Source organism: Garra rufa, chromosome 17 (assembly GCF_049309525.1).
Source record: "Garra rufa chromosome 17, GarRuf1.0, whole genome shotgun sequence".
In the NCBI taxonomy this organism is placed as follows: Eukaryota; Metazoa; Chordata; class Actinopteri; order Cypriniformes; family Cyprinidae; genus Garra; species Garra rufa.
Window position 1 is genome coordinate 11,754,326 of NC_133377.1, and position 13,754 is coordinate 11,768,079.

At 34.3% G+C, this 13,754-nt stretch overlaps 2 long non-coding RNA genes across 2 annotated transcripts; one reads left to right on the forward strand and one right to left on the reverse strand.

Annotated features, from left to right (window-relative positions):
- Nucleotides 1–2,767: 2,767 nt before the first annotated feature.
- On the reverse strand, nucleotides 2,768–4,031 carry LOC141289136 (uncharacterized). Its single transcript, XR_012339846.1, has 2 exons — nucleotides 3,903–4,031; nucleotides 2,768–3,443 (listed from the first exon to the last, which is right to left on the reverse strand). It is a non-coding gene; the product is annotated as an uncharacterized lncRNA (long non-coding RNA).
- Nucleotides 4,032–4,105: 74 nt separating this feature from the next.
- On the forward strand, nucleotides 4,106–11,291 carry LOC141289146 (uncharacterized). Its single transcript, XR_012339849.1, has 5 exons — nucleotides 4,106–4,570; nucleotides 4,728–4,888; nucleotides 5,002–5,148; nucleotides 6,551–6,628; nucleotides 10,788–11,291. It is a non-coding gene; the product is annotated as an uncharacterized lncRNA (long non-coding RNA).
- The last annotated feature ends 2,463 nt before the right edge of the window (nucleotides 11,292–13,754 follow it).

Consider the following 13,754-nt stretch of genomic DNA (forward strand, 5'->3'; position numbering starts at 1 on the left):
CTTGTTTAATTTTTTTTGACACATGAGAGTCAAAAGTTTTTACAGAGGGAATTTTGGGTATCTCATTTCATCACAAACACTTAGTACAGACAGGAAACACTATATATTTTTTATACCATTTTTTGGGGAATAAAATGTATAAAATCAAGCAAATTATGAACAAATCCTTCTGTAAAAACCTTCAGGATATAGTCAGGAATAAAACTGTAAAGTTTGGTGTGTGTAAGTGCTACTGAAGTGAAGATTTATGGCTCAGTGTTTGAGAAAAAACTCATTTTGAGAAAACAGCCTTTAAAAATATGGATTGTAATTTAAATCTATTGACACAAATAGATAAAGTGCTATAAAAGAAACACTTAACGGTGTCTTTTGGATGTTTTCTTTTCAACTAGTCTGAAAAAAAAAAAACACTTTATGAAACACCAAAAAGCCCAAAATCTCAAAGTGTTTTTGCCTGCAGTGTCTCCCCATTCTGAAAAAAGAATAATATGTTTTTTAATTAATATTTTAATGAATACTATATATGGCATATGAATAAAACTATTATATATAATAATATAGTATAGTGTATAAATTGTGTTTTACCATTATTACTGATTTTAGTTTTACAAAAAATAATAAATAATAAATATTCATTATTTTATTGTTTATTTCATTTCAAATAACTTGCTGATGTATTTCTAGATTTAAATTCTAAATGTAATTCTGGTTAACTACAGTAACCCTTATATTCTTAGTCATGCCTCCCCTGCAGATTTTTAATATGCAAGAAATTTGATATCATAAGGAGGCCATAAAAATCCCTTAAAAGTCATTTCCCATTGTTGGCTGGATTTTTCCATGGCAACACATCCTGTGCAGTGAGGTAACATGTGTCACTCTAGTTAGGGTGCAGCAACCATTGTCAGTCACATTAACCCCTGGTTAAACACAACCGATTTACATCGTTTTGACGCAAACCCATTTCACAGCAGAGCAGTGCATGCAGGTCAAACAAACTGGCTTTGACAGCAATCCATGGATCTCACTGAAGAACAATGGAAAAGAGGATAGAGTAAAACAAAGAAATTAGTATGATTCATCACCTGTTACTAACTTTAGGTTCATAAAGCCACGCCCCCATCCACGTCTGATTGACAACTGACATTCTCTCCCTGTATAAAAGCTGTGCAAATAAAATATGATGCTTCATATCAGTTCCACACTGGAGACTCTATTACAGAAGCTCTTCAGCATTTCAGAGGAATATTAATTCAGTGAATTAACTCCTGGTTCAGGATGAGGCACATTAGGTTACATTACACTGGAGCTGCATTCTTCTTCCTGCTGTTTTCTTCAACAGGTAAGTTATGACTTTTGCATTTAATAAAACATTGTTCTCTATTCACTATTAAAAAATAAAAAGCAAACAAACTGTTGTAACTCACATTGTCTGTATCACTTTATAATACTGTTCCGTCATTAATGAAAAACTACACAGGAACAAATGACTAATGCACTATTAACATTTTAGCAACTATTATTAACTAACACAAATCAATGATTAACCAGTCAGGAAGTAATAGTGCTCAGCTGAAAGTTGTAGTTCACTATAAGCTATAAGGTCATTCTTGGACAAATTAAAAAACACAAATAAAAAAGTGTGTTAAAAATGTGCTAAAATGGTAATGCTCTAAAATAATGTTCCATTTGTTAACATAAACATACTTCTAAAGCATTTATTAGTCTAAATGTTAGGTAGGTAATGTTAATCAGTTATTAGAAATAGACTTAAGCTTACATTGACTAAGAATGAACAGTTTATTAATACTGTAACAAATGTATTGCTCATTGTTAGTTAATGTTAGTTAATGCATTAAATATAAAATGGAACCTTATTGTAAAGTGTTACTGCTGAAGAAATTAAAAAATGTCAGCATGTGTGTATTAATAACATAACTTAATATAACTTAACAGAACGCAATGGAGCACAATGTAATGCAATGCAACAAGAGTAAAACAGCTTTAAAATGGTAATAAAAAAGATATATAACATTATGTGTGATTTACAAAATGCCTGATATTAATACATTATTAATACATCAATGAAACCTCATTGTAAAGTGTTACTGCTAACAATAATTACAAAATGCCAGCACACATGTGTATTATAACATAACATTACATAAAATAACTTAAGGTAAAGCAATCTACTGCAATATAATATAATGTAACATAACACAATGTAATGTAATGTAACGTAATGTAAAATAACGTACTGTAATGCTATGTAACGTAACGCAATGTAATGTATTGTTATGTAACACTGTAATGTATTGCAATGTAACGTAACATAAGGTAATGTAATGTAATGTAATGCAACAAGAGTACAACAGCCTTAAATTTGTAAGAAAAAAAATATTATATAACATTACATATTATGAACATAATTTCTAATCTGAATACATACCTAAATGGAACCTTATTATAAATTGTTACTGCTAAGATAATTACAAAATACCAGCACATGAGTGTATTATTACATAAGATAATATACCTTAACATAACGCAACATAGCATAATGTAACACAGTGTAATGTAAAACAATGCAACAAGAGTACAACAGCTTTAAATTTGTAAGAAAAAAATATATTATATAACATTATATGATATTTAAAAAATCTCTGATATCAGTAAATTTTTGATACATTTGAAAATAATAATATTAAATAAAACTCAGCATTATACTGTACCAGTTTTTTGAAACAATAGTGTCAGGAGTCTTGAATGGTTAAAGATACACTTATTTATTTAGATGTCAAAGGTCATGATTTGACATTGATATGAGGTAATATATGGTTATTTTGGGAAAAACACAGCCACAAAACAACATTAACAATGTCATTAAATGGAATAATGAATGACACACATTTTTTGATTTTCAAAACACTTCATTTTGTATGATTCATAAGCTTATTTCCTCATGGGGACCAAAAAATGTCCCCACAATGTCAAAATTTACTGGTATTTGTATCCTTGTGGGGACATTTGGTCCCCATGATGTAAAGAATACAAGACACACACACACACACACACACACACACACACACACACACACACACAGAGCACTGCATAATCATTCTATGTTTCTAGGTGCTGAGCCCTACAGTCTGTTAAAAATTCTCGAGGGACTCCAGGCAGCTCCACAGAACTATCCTTCACCCTTGTACTCCTTCTCCCTCTGCATGGAGATCAACAACCGCATCTTCAGTGACTCTCTCCTCAACAAAACCTCACAGCAGTACAAGAGCATGTATGCTGCGGTTGCTGGAGTTGTAAGTGTTTCCCGTGATTTATCAATAAATAAATATTTGTGGCAGTTTAATTGACTGTGAATATGAGTTTGTTTAACATTCCCAGCTGGACATCGCCTTTAACTGCTCTGACTGTGACACAAGAGAAACCTACAAAGGAGTCACAAATATACAGTTCAGGTAAATCTCATCTCATCAAAGGTGTTTGTCTGTTAGTACTAAATGATTTTGACATTGTATTTAAAGATAATATAATATTAATTCAATAAAAGTAGAATTTTGTTTTTAAAAAGTACACGTTGTGATACAAACTAAAAATTTTACTTTAAAGGTCAATTAAAGTCATTGTCATGTCTTGATAATCATTTGTTGTGTTGGCTTACATACTAAAGCACTTTATATAAAAATATTTTATATAATTATGATATAAACATTAGCTATAACACATTTTACTTTACTTGCAAGTGTCAGAAAACATCAAATTTAGTTCAAAAGTATATTTTTTTTACATTGCATCATTCCTCTAATAATTACCCTTTTTTAAAGGCATGCTTAAAGGTTGTATCAGCGATTTCTAGCCTAAAACATAAAGTGTCAATTTCAGCTGACCTTTCTTCACGATCTGCTCGCTGCCTGCCCCATAAATTGTCTGTGAAAAAACCGCGTCTCTCTGGTCAGCCTAGGGTCCGAGATATGCCAAAAAAACAATCGGCGCTATCAACACACCACAGATTACCAAACAGTGTTCCAACCAATCAGCGTCAGGGGTCTGGTGTTGTGGACTTTCGCTCCGCCTCCCTCACATCCCTGCACCAGTAGGAAAGTCCACAACACCAAACCCCTGACGCTGATTGGTTGGAACACTGTTTGGTAATCTGTGGTGTGTTGATAGCGCCGATTGTTTTTTTGGCATATCTCGGACCCTAGGCTGACCAGAGAGACGCGGTTTTTTCACAGACAATTTAATTTATGGGGCAGGCAGCGAGCGGATCGTGATGAAAGCTCAGCTGAAATTGACACTTTATGTTTTAGGCTAGAAATCGCTGATACAACCTTTAAGTGTACTTCACAAGGATGAAGTTACTGCATTAAATATTTCAGTAAATCAAAATATTGTTTCTGGTTTGATTACAGTAACGGGTCTGTGATTGCAAATTGTACCATCCAGTTCCAGACCATTTTTATCAACCATGTTGTGATCAAACATTTGTTCCTGAGGGCCATAGATAATAACACTCACCTCAACGGTCTTGCAGTCAACAGACAGTACACTGCTGGTGAGTATTCATCATTATCAAGAATTTGCTTACATCTGATTTATCAAATTGAGTTATATTGGCCATGCACACTTTTAGAGGAATTTCATTAGCTCAACACATCTAGGTTTATATCTAACATAAATCAACTCTAAATGTATATATATTTTTAATGCAGAAACAGTCAAACCTAGCTGGCTTTTTCCAAAATCCACAAGTCCGATGGCTACAGCAATGCCTTTTGCAGAAAGTGGTTCTACAGGGCTTCCTGGTTGGGCCATTGCATTGCTAGTGTTAGCATGCATCATCATACTGCTTCTCTTTATCCTCATAATACTGGTAAATGCCTTACATTTACGTTTTATAAACTCACAGGTTTGACAAAGTACCAGGAAAAAAATATAAAATGCTATGATATTATATAATGTAATACCTCATTTCCATCTCTCCAGATATGCTGTTGGCGCTGTAGGAGAAAAGAAAAAAAGGAAGAGACACAAACCATAGCACCTTATGAGAGAACGTCTTTCAAAGAACATCTTGCCAATCCCACATATATGTCACACACACCTGAGAAGAACCCAAACTACCCAAGCTTTGTAAGAGCTACTTAATTTTATATGGCTGAGGTACAAATTCACATAAAGATCTATTTAGAAATTTGGTCATGGCACAGTCCTAAAAACTATTGATTTCATGTAAGCAGACATTTTGATTACGATTTTCAGAATGGAGATTCTCCATATTTCTCCATATTTATTAACATTGTGAATCTAGCAATGTTTTATATGTTCATAAAAAAAAGTAATGCATATTTATAACATTATACTTTGTTATATAACCTTTACATTACATTCATAACATTACATTACATTTCAGAAAACTAGTTTACCAAAATATTAAATCTTGCTGAAAATGTACTCACCCTCAGGCCATCCAAGATGTAGATTAGTTTTTTCTTCATCAGAACAGATTTGAAGAAATGTAGCATTACATAATTTGCTCACCAATGCATTCTCTCGGGTGAATGGGTGCCATCAGAATGAGAGTCTAAACAGCTGATAAAAACATCACAATAATCCACACCACTCTAGTCCAAATGAAAACAGTCCAAAACAATTCTAAACAAATATGTGGGTGGATTTTGATGTGAGAGGTCAACAGGAAATTGACTTTTCACAAGAGGAAGTGGATTATCAACAGATATTTTGTTCAGAAGCAATGGTTTAAACACCTTAATGATAGATTTGTTTCTTACAATCCTTCACTTCACAAGATGCTGATTGATGATTTTGAGTGGTGTGGATTATTTGTGGATTATTGTGATGTTTTTATCAGATGTTTGGACTCTCATTCTGATGGCACCCATTCACTGCAGAGGATCAATTGATTAGCAAGTGATGTAATGCTACAAACTCATACACATTTTTTTCTTGGATGAAGTATTCCTTTAAGTAGTTTTTTTTAAATTGAATGCCAAGGTAATATAACAAAAGTATAGAGTTATAAATGTGGATGGCTTGAGGGTGAGTAAATCTTCAGTAAATTTTCTGCGAACTACTCCTTTAAAGTGTTTTTAAGGCAATGGCAGAGGAAATGACGACTAATTGGACATCTTTTTTCACTTCCGAACACTGTAATGAATATAACCATTTTTTTTCCCTTTTTGGAAACTAATAAAAATTATATGATGGATATTTTTCTTTTACTATTGTGGCAAATTATATTTATTCTAGTTTCTATTCAACACTGTAGACTTTTACCCAACTATGTCAACTACGCGCTACGGAAAACCCTGAAAATGTGAAAAGGCTCCATCAGATTATCAGAATATTTGTGTTTATTACTTATGTGAAATGTATCTTTTTTGCTTAGACTAGTGCAATATACAATAACTTTAATGTTTAGATCTTATTCAATCAATGAAACATATGTTGTTTGTCTAGTGATTCTATTATTACAGCTGACAGTCATGCCGTCTTATAAATCATTCTTCAACAGGGACAACCGGAAGCACAACATGGCATCCGAAATGGGATCTACATGGTGAATCCTCAGAGATGAAACCACAACAGAGAGGTAGAAATAAATTCTTTATCAATCGAAACTTCTACAAACAACCATTATAGGCATCTACAGTAAGGGAAAAATTATTTGATCCCCTGCTGATTTTGTATGTTTGCCCACTGACAAGGAAACTTTCCATCTATAATTTTAATGGTAGGTTTATTTGATTTAAGTTATAAATTGATTTTTCATTTTAATGGGTGAAATAAGTGTTTGACCCCTTTGCAAAACATGACTTAGTAAAACCCTTTTTGGCAGTCACAGAGGTCAGACGTTTCTTGTAGTTGGCCACCAGGTTTGCACACACCTGAGGAGGGATTTTGTCCCACTCCTCTTTGCAGATCCTCTCCAAGTCATTGAGGTTTCGAGGCTGATGTTTGGCAACTCAAACCATCATCTCCCTCCACATATTTTCTATGGGTTTAGGGTCTGGAGACTGGCTAGGCCACTCTAGGACCTTAATGTGCTTCATTTTGAGCCACTCCTTTATAGCCCTGGTCATGTGTTTTGGGTTATTAGCCGCTTTTCCACTGTCGGGCCAGTGCGAGCCAGTGCTAAGAGCGTGCCGGGCGGGGCCAATGGCCTCGAGTCGCAAGCACTAAGGCCAAAAGTAAGCTGCGTTTCCACTATCGAGCCAGTAGCCTCGCTGCGCAAACCTAAAGCCCGCCCTTTACACACCTCATTGGATCAAACGTCACGAAACCCCTCCCCTTTTAACGGGGAGATTGAAAGTTAGTCAGGTAGGCCACCATAGTGTGATTATCGAACGAACTAAATGGAGAAAGCCGAAGCGGCTGTTTGTTTGCTACTGACAGGGGGTTTCTTGGTGGAAGATGAGGCAGCGAAACCCAGATGCGAAGATGGAAGCTTATGTTAGCTGCAAGGCGAAAAAAAGAACAATACAGCGACGTGGAAGCCGGATACAGCGAATGCAGAAACGCCTTGTAATGTTGGCGATGTCTGTTCTGATGCAAGAAATGCTCTGCAACAGTTGTTAATGCAGCAGCAATATTTGTAATATATTACATTAATAAATCACGTGAAAAGAAGCTTTGTTTTTATGACCTACACAGATCTTTCGTCTAACTTTGTATCACATAAAACAAAATGTTGCATACTATCTACACACTACTGCAAAAAATAACGACACAGTTGTACTTCTAGTATAATCTTTTATGCCTTTATTTAGGTATAGATACAGTGTATGTTAACATGTTATCAAGGTGTGTTGGTGAGTTTTTGGGGGGTTTCTTTGGACGATGTAAATCAACTTATACATCAGGTCTCATTTTTATAGGATCTTACTTGCATTTGTCCAAATTTAAATAAGAGTATACTCATCAGACATGCGTTTAAATAATGTTTTCATCACATAGTTATCTGTAACAACAATTAATGGTGCAACTATTAATATAGGACCTGATTTACACAGGACACAAAAGGTGCCCCATCAGATAACCATTTAAGTAATGTGCCCCTCAAAACGGCATAGATTTCCATATCAATATCTGCCTAATGTTAGTGTCTTTTCTGCATGGGCACCGCTTTGTCCATTGTGCGTTTTTATGGCTTTGAACTGCGCCCGCAATTTCTTCAACTTGTCTCGAACTTAACTAGATATTTAGCTTTGCGAGTTCAGCAACGATGTATTTTATCACGTCTTCGTTTCTGCAGACACCGTCAAACTGGCATTGTACATTGTCCTCGGCCCAAATACTCAGAAGAGCCCTGGTATCTTCCACAGACCAGTACTGACGATTCTCCGTTTTAAGTTTTTGAGTTCTTTGCACGACGTAATACAGCGAAATGCGCATCTTACCCGACTGCACGCTTATCGAAACTTTGCATAAACTCCGCCTTTCACTTTGACCACGCCTCAAGCCCCAGCTGGCCTGCTTTGGCCCAAGATTTTCGTCGGGCCGAAAAACCCGGGCCATTGGCCCTGAGGAAGCACCGACGAGGCACGATCAGGCCCCGGAAGTGACAGTGGAAACGCGACTGGCCGTGGCACGCACTAGCACGCCCGCTTTTGGCCCGACAGTGGAAACGCGGCTATTGTGATGCTGGAATACCGATCCAACCCATTTCCAATGGCCTTGTTGAGGGAAGGTAAAGGTTTTCACCCTGTCCATCACCCCTTTGATGCGGTGAAGTTGTCCTGTCCCCTTAGCAGAAAAACACCCCCAAAGCATAATGTTTCCACCTCCATGTTTGACGGTGGGGATGGTGTTCTTGGGGTCATAGGCAGCATTCCTCCTCCTCCAAACATGGTGAGTTGAGTTGATGCCAAAGAGCTTGATCATCTGACCACAACACTTTCACCCAGTTCTACTCTGAATCATTAAGATGTTCATTTGGCAAACTTCAGATGGGCCTGGACATGTGCTTTCTTGAGCAGGGGGACCTTTGCAGGCGCTGCAGGATTTCAGTTCGGTGTAGTGTGTTACCAATTGTTTTCTTGACGACTATGGTCCCAGCTGCCTTGAGATCATTGACAAGATCCTCCTGTGTAGTTCTGGGCTAATTCCTCACCGTTCTCATAATCATTGAAACTCCACAAGGTGAGATCTTGCATGGAGCCTCAGACCGAGGGAGATTGACAGTTTCTTTGTATTTCTTCCATTTGGGAATATGCACCAACTGTTGTCACCTTCTCACCAAGCTGCTTGACGATGGTCTTGTAGCCCATTCCAGCCTTGTGTAGGTCTACAATCTTGTCCCTGACATCCTTGGACAGATCTTCGGTCTTGGCCATCATAGAGAGTTTGGAATCTGATTGATTGATTGCTCCTATGGACAGGTGTCTTTTATACAGGTTACAAACTAAGATTAGGAGCACTCCCTTAATGAGAGTACTCCTAATCTCAGTTTGTTATCTATATGAAAGACACTTGGGAGCCAGAAATCTTTCTGATTGATGGGGGATCAAATACTTATTTCACTCATTAAAATGCAAATCAAAGTATAACTTTTTTGAAATGAAATTTTTCTGGATTTCTTTGTTGTCATTGTGTCTCTCACTGGTAAAATAAACCTACCATTAAAATTATAGACCGATCATGTCTTTGTCAGTGAGCAAACATACAAAATCAGCAGGGGAGCAAATAATTTTCTCCCTCAGTGTATAAGTTAAATGTATGTATTTTATATAGTGATCTATACACTTAATTTCTGCATTTAGCAACAAAATTTGATCATTATTATTGAAAATTTAAATGTAATTATGTTCAAGCTGGATAGGGATAGGACCATCTGGTGTGACTTACAGGTAAAAGCGTAGTTGCTGGCAGAAACAATCTATTCAACATGAACAAAGACACACCAGCAGCACAATGCAGATTAAATACATAAACCGGGTTAGTTAACATAAAGTGAAGCCCTTCATTCATGTACTGTTTACCATCATGACCACAATGCTTGCTCAATATGAAAACACAAAGATGGCATTCAATACTAGTAAATATATTTCATAAAGCTACCATTGAATTAGGATTAAACACAATGTATTCAGTTCTTTTACACATGATTAATATGTTACTGCACTGTCAACTAGTGAATAGTGCTGATATATTAGCGATCGCTGGGAAAGCCTTCATGTTGGTCATTAAAGATTGCTTTAAACTACAGTTCAGTGATTAGTGCAAGCAATTGATTTTTTAAATTGAAATAGCTTGAAATTAAATTAGCTTCAATTAAAATAGTCATACTGATTCTAAAATAATTATGATTTATTTAAACAGTAAATCCATTCATTCATTTATTCTCCAAATTGGTGAATAATACATGAATGAATGAATGAATGTGAATGAGTCATTTCATGGTGTGTTTACATTGTATAACAAACTAAAAAGTATACAAAGTTCAGGGAGCACTTTAAGCAATTAAAACCCACCCTTCACTTGTCATTGACATTTCTATATTTCAAACATTGTTTACAATACAAAACCTACATACGTAGTGCTGATTTATCATATTATCCCTTAAACAGCATGTGGAACTATGTGGCTGAAGACATTAAATGACGTAGCAATGGTGTTTAGTTAAACACTGACAACTTTAAGTGAAATATTTCAGGAAAAGTGACATATCATTAGTCAATATCTGTTGCAAACCTACATACACTGGTGTAATACTATATATACTAATGTAAATAATATCATCTTTGTTTCAGAGGCATGGAGTAACTGAAGAGTCAGGATGCTTTCAAGTGGTTTCTCTCATAGAAGATGCTGGTTTCTTCAGCAAGTTACTCAAAATGTGGACTTGTCATCATTACCATGTGTAACATAAGTATTATACTCAACTGGATGGAAAATTATTTATTTCTGTACTATTTATGATGCACATATATGGGATTTGGGTCTGTGAACAACAAAGATCAACAAAAATCAAACAATCAATAATTAATTGCAATTAATAAATCGTACCAACTAAATGACATATGTGACTTAGGCTACAGAAGAAGAGTAAATCTCTTAAATTGAAAGATTTTATTTTTGATACTGTATTTGGGGGTTTAGTATTTCCAGATTGCAAGTTTATTAATTCATAAACGTCTTTTCAGTTGTAATTTGCATTCATGTTATTTGTATGGTCATATATACTTACACTTTCTGTGGGAAGAACTGTTGTATTCGATGAGCAATACTTCAAAACAGTATATTACCAGCTACATTATAATATACAATAAATAAACTGCATATAGTAGATTATGAAGCAATGCTTTATTTATTTGCTTGTTCATTTTTTTTAATTGTTATGTTTGTGAACTTGCTTAAGTTAAACATAGTCTTAAATACAATCTTCATACAGACACATACAGATGTATCTGGATCACACAAGATGCTCTGGATCATCTTATATAATGCTGCAGAGCATGATCATGATAGAACAAGTCCATGCAGCTCAAATGTTATTATTAGAGCATAAACGGAACATAAGTAATTTAATTTTGACATTTTAATATTGTTATACTGATAGCAGTTTAGTAGTAGTACTTGTATAGTAAGGTAAGTTTTTTCATCTAAATATCAACATTTAGGAGATTTAGCCAGTCTAAACAGTTGTAAGGAACTAATTTTGTGTCTCTGAAAAAAAAAAAAAAAACATTCATGGACACATTAGTGTTTTTATATTTGTGGATTAAAATTTCAGTTTTTATTCTGAAGTGAAAAGATAAAATTAAATACTTATTGTTCACTAATTTCATGAATCACTGAATAATTGAAAACTGACATCTTCACTTTTTGTTATAATAAACTGAGTATATAATAAAAATTATAATTTAATTAAAAAATATTAGTTTTAAAAGCATAGCAAAGTCTTAAAATAGATTACATTTTAAATTATGTTCAAACAGAAATCAATTTGAAGTAATACAAACAATTCACAATATAACTGCTTTTGGTGTATTTTGGATCAAATAAATGTAGGCTTGGTGAGAAGAAGAAAATTCTTTAAAAAATATTTTTAAAAACTGTAGTGTATGTTTTAAAGGTGTAAGAGCCATTTTTGGTATTGTTGAGATATCGTGGTCCACTAGGTGGCGCTAAATAATAAGTATAACTAATGCGCCTGTGTAATGAGCCAGGTGGCGTTGGTAATGGGAAAGCACACGGTTTTTGACCGTGCTAAAGGGTAACTTGCCTGCTTATGGGAATAATGCAGTATTTAGATATGTTCTTAAGTTACGAATTGTATATGCACATGTTCACGAAGAAAGGAGAAGCAAAGATTGAGGCTTTGTTTACTCACCTGCACAAAATAAAGACATTCTGCTAGAATCAACTTTAGCATGCATGGACTCTGATTGCACGCGTTAAATACGTGCTCACTCCTGTTACCAGCGACAACAGCAATGGAAGGCTGTTATAAAAGGCATGGTTTTAGCTTAGATTTAAAACATAGGTTTAGACGCTTGCTTTTAAGTGCTTTGTGATAATTGATTAGTTTTAAAAGTGTCGTTTTAGCTTAGTTTAGTTTTAAAAGCTTAGTTTGAAGCGATTGGTTTCAAATGCTTAGTTTTATTAGGAAGCAATAAAAATATTTAAAAAGTATCAAAATAACATATATATATAATTACATCTGATACAAATATATAAATACAAATAAACTGAGTAAATAATACAAATTATAATTGAATAAAAAATAATTTAGTTTTAAAAGCTGTTTTAGTTCAGTTTTTTAAAATTAGTTTAAGCTTAGTTTTAAAATCTTTGTTAAATGCTTAGTTTTAAAAGCATTGTTGTAGCTTAGTTTTAAAATGTTTTATTAGAAAGCATTAAAAAACAAATAAAAAATAATTATATCTAATAAAAATAATACAAATAAACTGAGTATATAATAAAAATTATAATTTAATTAAAAAATATTAGTTTTAAAAGCATAGCAAAGTCTTAAAATAAATTACATTTTAAAATATGTTCAAACAGAAATCAATTTTAAGTAGTACAAACAATTCACAATATAACTGCTTTTGCTGTATTTTGGATCAAATAAATGTAGGCTTGGTGAGAAGAAGAAAATTCTTTAAAAAATATTTTTAAAAGCTGTAGTGTATGTTTTAAGATACTGCAAAAACCCACAAATGTCAGGGCATGTTAAAATTTCTCAAAATCCCTAGACCCCAGAAAGTTAAAGACTCAAAGTTTTTGTACAATAACATGCATATTTTGCACTGCACTTGCAAGAGGAACCCTTTTTTGACTGAAACCACCTCATCTTTTATTTTGGTGGACAACTATAGTTCAATTTAATTCAAGTTTATTTGTATAGCGCTTTTCACAATACAAATCGTTGCAAAGCAGCTGTACAAAAGTTTAGGCTACTACAATATATTTAGTAGCTTATTAGTGGTGAATACTGTATGTTAAGTCGATGTACATATGATATAAATGTTAAAGTCAGTAACTGTGTAATCAAACAGATGATGAACACTAATTGCAATGATTATGTGCGGTGATCAAACTTGTAGGAAAATTATGTAGTGCTGTATGTTGTTTCAAGGCTGGCATCATCGGCGGTCCTCTGGGGGGGTTGGCATCATCTCTTCTTCTGAATCCAGACTGAATCTTGTGTAAATCCTAGTTACCACGGGATGGAAATCCCGTGGCAGAGGCAGAGAAACAAATAGAGAAAT